The sequence below is a fragment of the Hemicordylus capensis genome, chromosome 5 (assembly GCF_027244095.1).
Source record: "Hemicordylus capensis ecotype Gifberg chromosome 5, rHemCap1.1.pri, whole genome shotgun sequence".
NCBI lineage: Eukaryota > Metazoa > Chordata > Lepidosauria > Squamata > Cordylidae > Hemicordylus > Hemicordylus capensis.
This window is the reverse complement of record NC_069661.1, coordinates 169,666,638-169,675,714: the sequence shown is the minus strand read 5'-3', so window position 1 is coordinate 169,675,714 and position 9,077 is coordinate 169,666,638.

The following is a 9,077-nucleotide window of genomic DNA, read 5'->3' as shown; positions in this document are numbered from 1 at the left end:
ATTATAATTTTGCCTAAAGAAAGAGGAAGCTTGGAATTATTTTCAAAATTATATGGTATTTTTGTTGTTGACTCAAGCTACAAGCTTCAGTTGTCTGAAACAAAATTTTGACAGTTCATTACCAGCATGACATTTAATATATTAGCACCTTCTTTGCCAGCTGCAGCATACTTGTTGCGATCTACTGCAAGCTACTAAAATCTAAAATTAATTTTGTCATTCTCAACAGAAAAGAAAGATCAGATTTGGTCACGGCTTCAGTGTGTATCTTACAAACAAACTGATGACCTTGTCCTGAGTTGAAACACCCATATATCTGCCTGTCTACCTATTGCATTTACATTCTAGCTTTCTTCCATTATGGAATTCAGTATGTATGTATGTGTGCATGTGTACACACACAGTCAATCTCAGTCCTACAACGCCGAGGACTTGAACCGGTTGATGGCGTGCTCCCTCGTTCTCCTGGGCCATATCTTCTAAGGAAACCCCAGGGAGAGTAACAATATGGTGGTCCCAGCCATGCAGTTGGCCAGCAAGATCCCGGACATGTCTGTGCAGTTCTGGTCGTCTGCTCTCTTGAGGGATGTGAACAAAGCCTGCGGCAGTGTCATGGATGCCCACGAAGCAGCACAAATGTACCAGAACTTCTCCCAGCAGCTGCTCCAGGATCACATCGAGGCCTGCAGCTTCCCAGAACACAACCTCATCACGTGGACTGAAGGGCCCCCTCCTGTACAGTTCCAGGCCCAGAATGGCCCTACCACCAGCCTGGCCAGTCTCTTGTGAAGGAGTGGTGCACTGTCTTTCCTTGGAGAGAAGATGGGAGCTGCCCTCTTCCTGAGCTCTTGACAAAGGACATGCTGCAGACGCATTGTGAGGCAGAAGGTCATACGGACACTCTCAGCTCCTCTGGATATTCCAGTGTGGGAGTGAGTTCCCTGGATTTGCACACCTATGTGCATGCATGTGCGGACATGTGTAAGTTCACGAGGCAGCAATGCCTCCCTTCCCTTTGCTCAGAATTAGGTTTGACGGTATTCAGAGGGGCAACTGCTCTATTAATTGGGCTGAATCTTAGTGATTTTAAAACACAACACCATATCATGAAGGAAAAACCTGGTGTTGGTAAAAAGCAGGAGAGGGCAGCAAGAACCCTAATGACCTTCTAGTTAAAATGACCCCTGGAAGTGCCCTGTCTTTGCATTTAAACTTGGGCTCCATTACTACTCCAGTTCCCACAGTTCTTAGATTTTCTGCAGCTACAAGCATCCAAGGTTGGTGCACAATCATCTGTTCTCTCGCTGCTACCTTTCCCGTGATCCTGATGCTACGGCTGGTTGGCCACGTGCCATTGGCCTGTCTTCAAGTGGAAAGAACAGCGTGTAGAAGAGAGATACAGGGTGGGGGGAGCTGTCTCCCTCTACTTCCATTGGGCTCTTCAGAGAACTTGCGGCCTTTGTGTTTTCAAGAGGGGTGCTGGGAAACCAGCATTGGAAAGAAACGCAGCTCACTATAATCAGAGCCCTTCGGCCTGGTCTTGCCCCAAAGGATGAATCTCTTCCTTTCTGAAACGCTTTTGCTTTCTCCAGATTGTTGGTCCATCTGTGGCGAGCAACAGGCTGTCTCCTTCTAAGGCAGACATGGTGATTTCCCACCCTCTGATGCGTGTCCCTCCCCCAGAGGCGTATCTAGGGAAAATAGCACCTAGGGCAAGCACTGAAATTGCGCCCCCGTCCAAACATCTGACACCCAGCTTTCAGAAAACTTTACCATAATATTAGCTCAAAAATACAAGTCAAGCTCGTTAATCTTTTAATATTTAAAAAACTATTTAGCAGTGGACGTAGCCAGACCAAAAAATTCTGGGAAACTACAAATTTCAGTATGCTGGGGCTCATGAAATACCCAACTACTATGTGGAGGTGTACTTGGAAAACTAAACAGAAGTGCCTATCTAATTCTCTACTATGCATTGTAGCATCACTATTACATAAGTTTTAAAAATAAATGGGGAATTGGACTTTTCCCAGATACTCTGAAAATAATTAAAGGATATGCAGAGTAAACTGTGTCACTGCTTAGAATATATTCTAGTGTTTCAGAAAGACAGTTAAAATGAGAGAAAGAGAGCAAGAAACTCCCAGTGGGCCTTAATACTAAGGATTTCACACTGATTCAAAGACAAACTCACCATTAATAGCCATATTATTAAGACATCACATTTAACTCACTTATCACAAGAAGCAAAGTAAGAGCAAATGAATACAATCCTGACTCATAAGCTGCTGCTCAATATTCACAAGCCCTGATTCTCTGTACATAGTGCCAAACTAAATATGTGTTCTGTGACTTATATTATATTAATTTTTTAAAAAAATTACCTGTAGTCCCTTCGGGGGGGTTTCCTAAAGGCCATATGTGGGGGGTCTGCAAAGGTTCCCCCCTCCCCCTGCTGGCCTCTAGGGCCTCACAGGGACCATTTGAGCATGTGCAGTGGCCATTTTTAAAAATAATTTTGCTGAAAATGGCATAACCTAGGGCCTCACAGAGGCCATTTGAGCATGCGCGGTGGCCATTTTGTCTTTGGCAGCCATTTTTTTTTAAAAAAAATAATTTTAAAAAATGGCACCCCCCTTCAAGTGGTGCCCGGGGCATGTGCCCTGCCTGCCCAACCCTAGATACACCCCTGCTCAGTCTAAGCCATGTAGCACTTGATGTGTATGAATCCACAGATGGGCACATGAGCTTAATTTGTGGCAGCTTTATCATCAGTGCTCTGTGGTTACCACAAGAAAAGAGCAGAATGCAGTACTGGGTGTAGGTTTCAGCTTTGGCTTCCTGAGGATCTTGGCTTTCACTTCTTCTTTTTTAAGGCTCAAGTTACCTACAGCCACCAATGAGAAGGCAAAGCAAAGAGACTTCATAGGTTAGGAGTTTTATTTTCAGGGCTTCACCACCACCCCTCCACTACCCCTTTTGGCCTGGGAGAGGGACTTGGGCTGTGCCTGAGATTTTATCATTCCTGCCTTCTGACACCTGTTGCTTGCTTGCCTCAATTGCTACAACATCCTGAAGCTGTGCCATGTTTGTTTGAGAGGGTGAGTGAGAGGCATGCCTATTGGACTCTCTAAACTTCTGGCCCTTTATGAAGGTGGGCAGCATAGAGGGCTGGCCTTTGGGGGTGGGACAGAGGGCTGGGGCAGACATTATTTTGTCTGTTTCCTAAAGGAGAGACTCCTGATGACCATGGTGCTACTGTTGCCAAACACATTGTTGGGCCTAGTGCAGGTATGTGTCTTGGGTTGTCCAGAGATGGAGAGACAGGGGGTGACTCCAGGGTGACTATTCCAGACCAATGAAGATACAGGGTTGGTAGGTCAGCCAACTAGTACAGGGGAAGGGAAACTAGAAATTTAATAGCTGTTCCTCCTTCTTTGACCTTGGGGAGCAGTGCCAATCACCCACAGAACTTCACTTTGCTACTTTGTAACACCAGGTTGGTCCACAATAAATCTGAGATTATTCATGACCTGACTGTGGATGAAGGAGCCGACCTGGTATGCATTACAGAGAGCTGGTTGAGTTTGGTCCCAGCTTCTCCTGGTGAGATACTCTGTGGTGGAGCAGGTGAGAGGATGTGGGCAGGGAGGTGGTGTGGCTGTGGTCTACAAGAATACCATCTTGCTTACCAGGAACCCTGTTAGGGAATTGGCCTATATTGAATATGTGTAACCTAAGGCTAGGGACCAAGGATAGACTGGGATTTATGTTGGTGTACCGATCCCCCACTGCCCAACAGAGTCCCTAACTAAGCTGATGGACGTGATTGTGCAGTTGATGCTGGAGTTACATCAAACTATTTAGGGTAGTGAAATCCAAAACAGATTTTGTGGCGCTCCAAAAGGATCTCTCAATATTGGGGGAGTGGGCAACAAAATGGCAAATGCAGTTCAATGTTAGCAAGTGTAAAATGATGCATATTGAATCCCAACTTCACATATATGTTGATGGGGTCTGAGCTGTGGATGACTGACCAGGAGAGAGATCTTGGGGTTGTGGTGGACAGCTCATTAATAGTGTTGACACAATGTGCAGCAGCTGTGAAAATGACCAATTTCATGCTTGGAATAATTAGGAATGGGATTGAAAATAAAACTGCTAATATCATTATGCCCTTATACAAATCTGTGGTGGGGTCACATTTGGAGTACTGTGTACAGTTCTGGTTACCATAACTCAAAAAGGATATAGAACTGGAGAAGGTGAAGAAGTGGGCAACCAAGATGATCAGGGCTCTAGAGCACCTTCCTTACGAGGTAAGGCTACAATACCTGGGGCTTTTTAGTTTAGAAAAAAGACAATTGAGGGGCAACATGATACAAGTCTATAAAATTATGCATGGTGTGAAAAGAGAAAAACTTTTCTTCCTCTCTTAGCACTAGAACAAGGGGTAATCCCATGAAACTGATTGCCAAGAAATTTAGGACTGACAAAAGGAACACACAACACATAATTAACCCATGGCATTCTCTGCCACAAGATGTTACAACAGCCACCGACCTGGATGGCTTTAAGAAGGGCTTAGTTAAATGATCTCCAATTTGATTTTGGCAGAGGAAGTGTGACTCTGTTGATTCTTTTGGATCTCTCGGCAGCTTTTGATTCCATCAACCATAGTATCCTTCTGGGTTGCCTCAGAAAGCTGGGATTGGGTGGCACTGTTTTACAGTGGTTCCGCTCCTACCTCTCTGGCAGATTCCAGATGATGTCATTTGGAGACTGTTGTTCTGCTAAGCAAGAGCTGAAGTGTGGAATCCCACAAATCTCAATTTTGATTCTATGCACTTTAACACCTACATGAAATCACTGGGGAAAATTATCAGGAGATTTGGTGCAGGGTGTTATCAATATGCTGATAACACCCAAATATATTGCTCTTTATCAAATTCACCAGGTAATGGCATCACTTCCCTAAATGCCTGTCTGGAGTGGGTAATGGGCTGGATGAGGGATAATAAACCGATATTGAATCCAAATAAGATGGAAGTACTGGCTGTGGAGGTGGGTTTGGGACCCAAGAGAAATCAAATAAATAAATAACTAGAAACTGAATAAATAAATAAATATAGAGATGGTTTAGATCTCCCTATTCTAGATTACACTCCCCCAGAAAAAGCAAGTACATAGCCTGGGAGTGCTCCTGGATCCAAAACTCTCTCTGGTCTCTCAGCTTGAGGCAACAATCAGGGGAGCTTTTTAACAAATTCAGCAGATATGTCCACTACACCCATGTTTTGAGGTAAATAACCTTAAAACAGTGGTACAGGCTTGACTACTGCAATGCACTTAAGTGAGGCTGCCTTCGTATGTAAGCTGCTACAGTTGGTGTACAATGCAGCAACCAGACTGGTCTCTGGGATAACCCAAAGAGACCATATAACATCAGTCTTAAAAGAACTGCACTGGCTGCCAATACGTTTCCAAGAGAAATACAAAGTGCTGGTTATTACCTATAAAGCCCTGAATGGCTTGGGTCCAGGGTATTTAAGAAACCGCCTTCTTTGTCATGAACCCTCCCACTTATTAAGATCATCTGGAGTGGTCTGGTTACAGCTACCACCAGCTCTTTTGGTGGCTATTCGAGACCAGGCCTTTTCTGTGGCTGCCCCGGGGCTCTGGAATGCACTCCCTGTTAAAATTGGAGTCTCTCCAACTCTGGCTGTTTTTTAAAAGAGCATTAAGACACACCTGTTTTCTCAGGCTTTTAATTAATTTTAATTGGTTTTATATCATAATTGTTTTAATCATTTTATCCTGTTTTTATATTTGTTGTATTTTAACTTATGTACATTACCTAGGGATGCATATCCAGTGGTAGAGAAATATGATGAATGAATGAATGAGAACTTTCCTCCTCAGGCTAAATGGCATCCATAGTGGACCCTGGTCCAGTAGGCTATGCCTGAGTAATGAGACTAAAGCCCCATATCATCACCATGCTCACAATCCACAGGCCACATTAGGCTCCAATCATTCAACCGGCATATCAACTAGTTTGGTCCAATGGCTAGAGCACATTGACTGGGCTTAAGGGTCCAACTTGATAAGAGAGACTTTCATTGGTTTTGCCTCCTTTCTGCAAATGTTGCACCATACTGGGGGCAAGGATGTCTATTTCTCCACAGCAGTTTTGCCATTGCTCTTGTTGGGGAGATGTGTTGGAGTTTGTGATTATTCAGCAAAGCGCCAAAAGAAGCTACCCACTCCAGTTACAAAATAGTGTAGTTGCTGCAGATATTTAAAGAACATGCATGGAGACTGTTGTACAATATAAACTAAATAGATTTCTTGGTGAAGTACATTTGAGATAGGAAATACCTCGTCCTAGCTATCAGCTATATAGCAATAGCACTTACATTTATATACCGCTTTATAGCCAGAGCTCTCTAAGCGGTTTACAATGATTTAGCATATTGCCCCCAACATTCTGGGTACTCATTTTACCGACCTCAGAAGGATGGAAGGCTGAGTCAACCCTGAGCCCCTGGTCAGGATCGAACTTGTAACCTTCTGGTTACAGGGCAGCAGTTTTACCACTGCGCCACCAGGGTCTATATAATGGATAAGTAGGGAGAGAGAGATGTGTCCAGCTTCTCTCTAGGAGGAAAGGGAGAGGACTGACTCACTACAGGAAGTACCTGAGGAGTCAAGGCAGGGGTAATAGAATAGAGGCAAGCAGGGACAGGTAAGGAGACCCTCACTAGCTACCTCTACTCCCAATGCCCCTAGTGGTCATTAGGATCATTGATGCAAAAGGTCAATGCACTGGCACTCCATCTCCAACAATATGGGGTTTCAGGGGTGGCTGGACTCTACCTAGTAAATAGCAACCACACACTACTATGCACACTCATCTCCAAGACTGAGCAGCACTAACAGAGGAGTAGAGGAAGCAGATCATAGGAACATATGGAAGCTGCCATATACTGAGTCAGACCATTGGTCTATCGATCTAGCTCAGTATTGTCTTCACAGACTGGCAGCAGCTTCTCCAAGTTTGCAGGCAGGAGTCCCTCTCAGCCCTACCTTGGAGAAGCCAGGGAGGGAACTTGAAACTTCCTGCTCTTTCCCTAACCCTGAAGGGAATATCTTACAGTGCTCACACTTCTAGTCTCCCATTCACATGCAACCAGGGCAGACCCTGCTTAGACTGTGGCCACAGTGAATAATGTCCCACTATAAGTACACAGTGCTCCATAAAATCATCTTGTTTTACCACAGCATACTGCTATTTAACCAAGGGAGCCATTTACAGCAACAAGCCTTTGAGTATGTCACATTGCAATTCACCTGCCACCATAGTGAACCATCCAGTAATGAGCCATGGAATGAGTGAGAAAATGCATTTAATCAGTAGTGCATGTCAAGCCCAGCAGCAGGACACGTGAAAGCCAGTATGGTCTGGTAGCTGAAGAGTTGAAATGTTGGACCCGGAAAGTCTTGGCTCCTGTCCCAGTTTGGCTACAGCTTCACTGGGTGGTCTTGTTTCATCCAGCTTCACTGGGTGGTCTTGGTTATGTTTCAGCCTCTGCGCCCCATCTCTCCAGTGGAAACAAGGGTGGCTTGCCTTGCAGGGGTGCTGTGAGGTTTAATTAATTACCTAACTCTTTGTCTTTCCGTTCAAAGTGCTCTGCAAATGGTAACATGGTCAGCATTTTGATGTATCCTGGGCTTGTTCTTTCCTGTTTGTTCTTTCCTCTATCATCGCTTCACAGCTCTCCCTGCCTCACCAGTGAAGGGCCTGGGGGAGCCCAGTACCACAGGTGCCTGTGCTTGGGCTTTCCAACTCCCTCCTCTGCTTCCAGAAGAATCAAAAGCTTATCGCAGGGAGAAAGGGAGGTCCAAGGCAGGAGGTGCAGAGCAGTGTTCCCTCTAACAGGGATTCCCATGTGTTGTTGATGACAACTCTCAGAATCCCCAGCCAAAGGCCACTGCAGCTGGGGATGTTGGGAGTTGTAGTCAACAACATCTGGGGATCCCTGTTAAGAGGGAACAGGGGTGCAGAGTGACAGCAGCTCAATCCCTCCACTAGTCCAGTACCCACCTCTGCTGCAGTAGCAACTACTGCTTTGAAAGCATCCAGGAAGACAGGCTGGGACCTAGCTGGAGTGGTTTACCTTTGGAGCAGCAGTGCCCTGTCTAAGCTGTCAGGAACAAAGGCAGGAACAGAAACCCTCTCTTCCCCAAGTCTGGACACTGAGATGAGAGAGGAACCTAGCTCCTTGAGTGCTCGAGAGCCCATTCCCTGCAGAAAGAGGCCAGGAAGTACAATTGCTTGCCTTTTAAAAAAAAATGTACAGTAGTGTCCCTCCCTCCCTCATCTAGGATGGGGATGAGAGAGTGTTACCCAAATTCCAAGGCAAACTTTCCTTGGAAGTAGGGTTGCCAACTCTGACTGAAGCTATTCCTAGATATGTCCCCCCCTTCCCCACCCCCGCCTCAATCTTGAGCCATTAATATCTCCAGGATTGCTTTCAATAGTCACCCGTAGACTAATACCATTCCTGGAGACTCCAAGCCAAACTTGGAGGTTTTGCAACCCTTCTGGGAAGGAGTTACTAAACTAGGTCCTAGCCTCTGTCTGACGCAACACTTAACACATTACCATCAGTGTATTGAGCCACTTCAGTGAGGTGGAATCAAAATTAGTCCAAGATTAATCTTGCCTGTGGTAGACCCATTGTTTGAGTGATCCACTGCCTGTCCAGAGTGTTGACTATATTAAGATAAGGAAAGTTCGAAGAAGTTGACCAACTGACCATCTAGGCATCTGGCTGTTCAGCCAAGCCAAGTTACCATCTGTGAAAGTCAACTGAGAGAGTTGACAAACCTACCTGACAAGAGTGTGAAGATTAATGGGGTTGCCTATTCTGATACGTGGGACAAGCAACTGAGTTATAAAACTATTTATCTTGTTATTCCCCCTTTCCCATATTTGATTAAATGAAAACAGGTGGATTCTTTTCCTTCACCAAGGTATGCCTTTGATCAGTTGCCTTACTGAAATTCATACT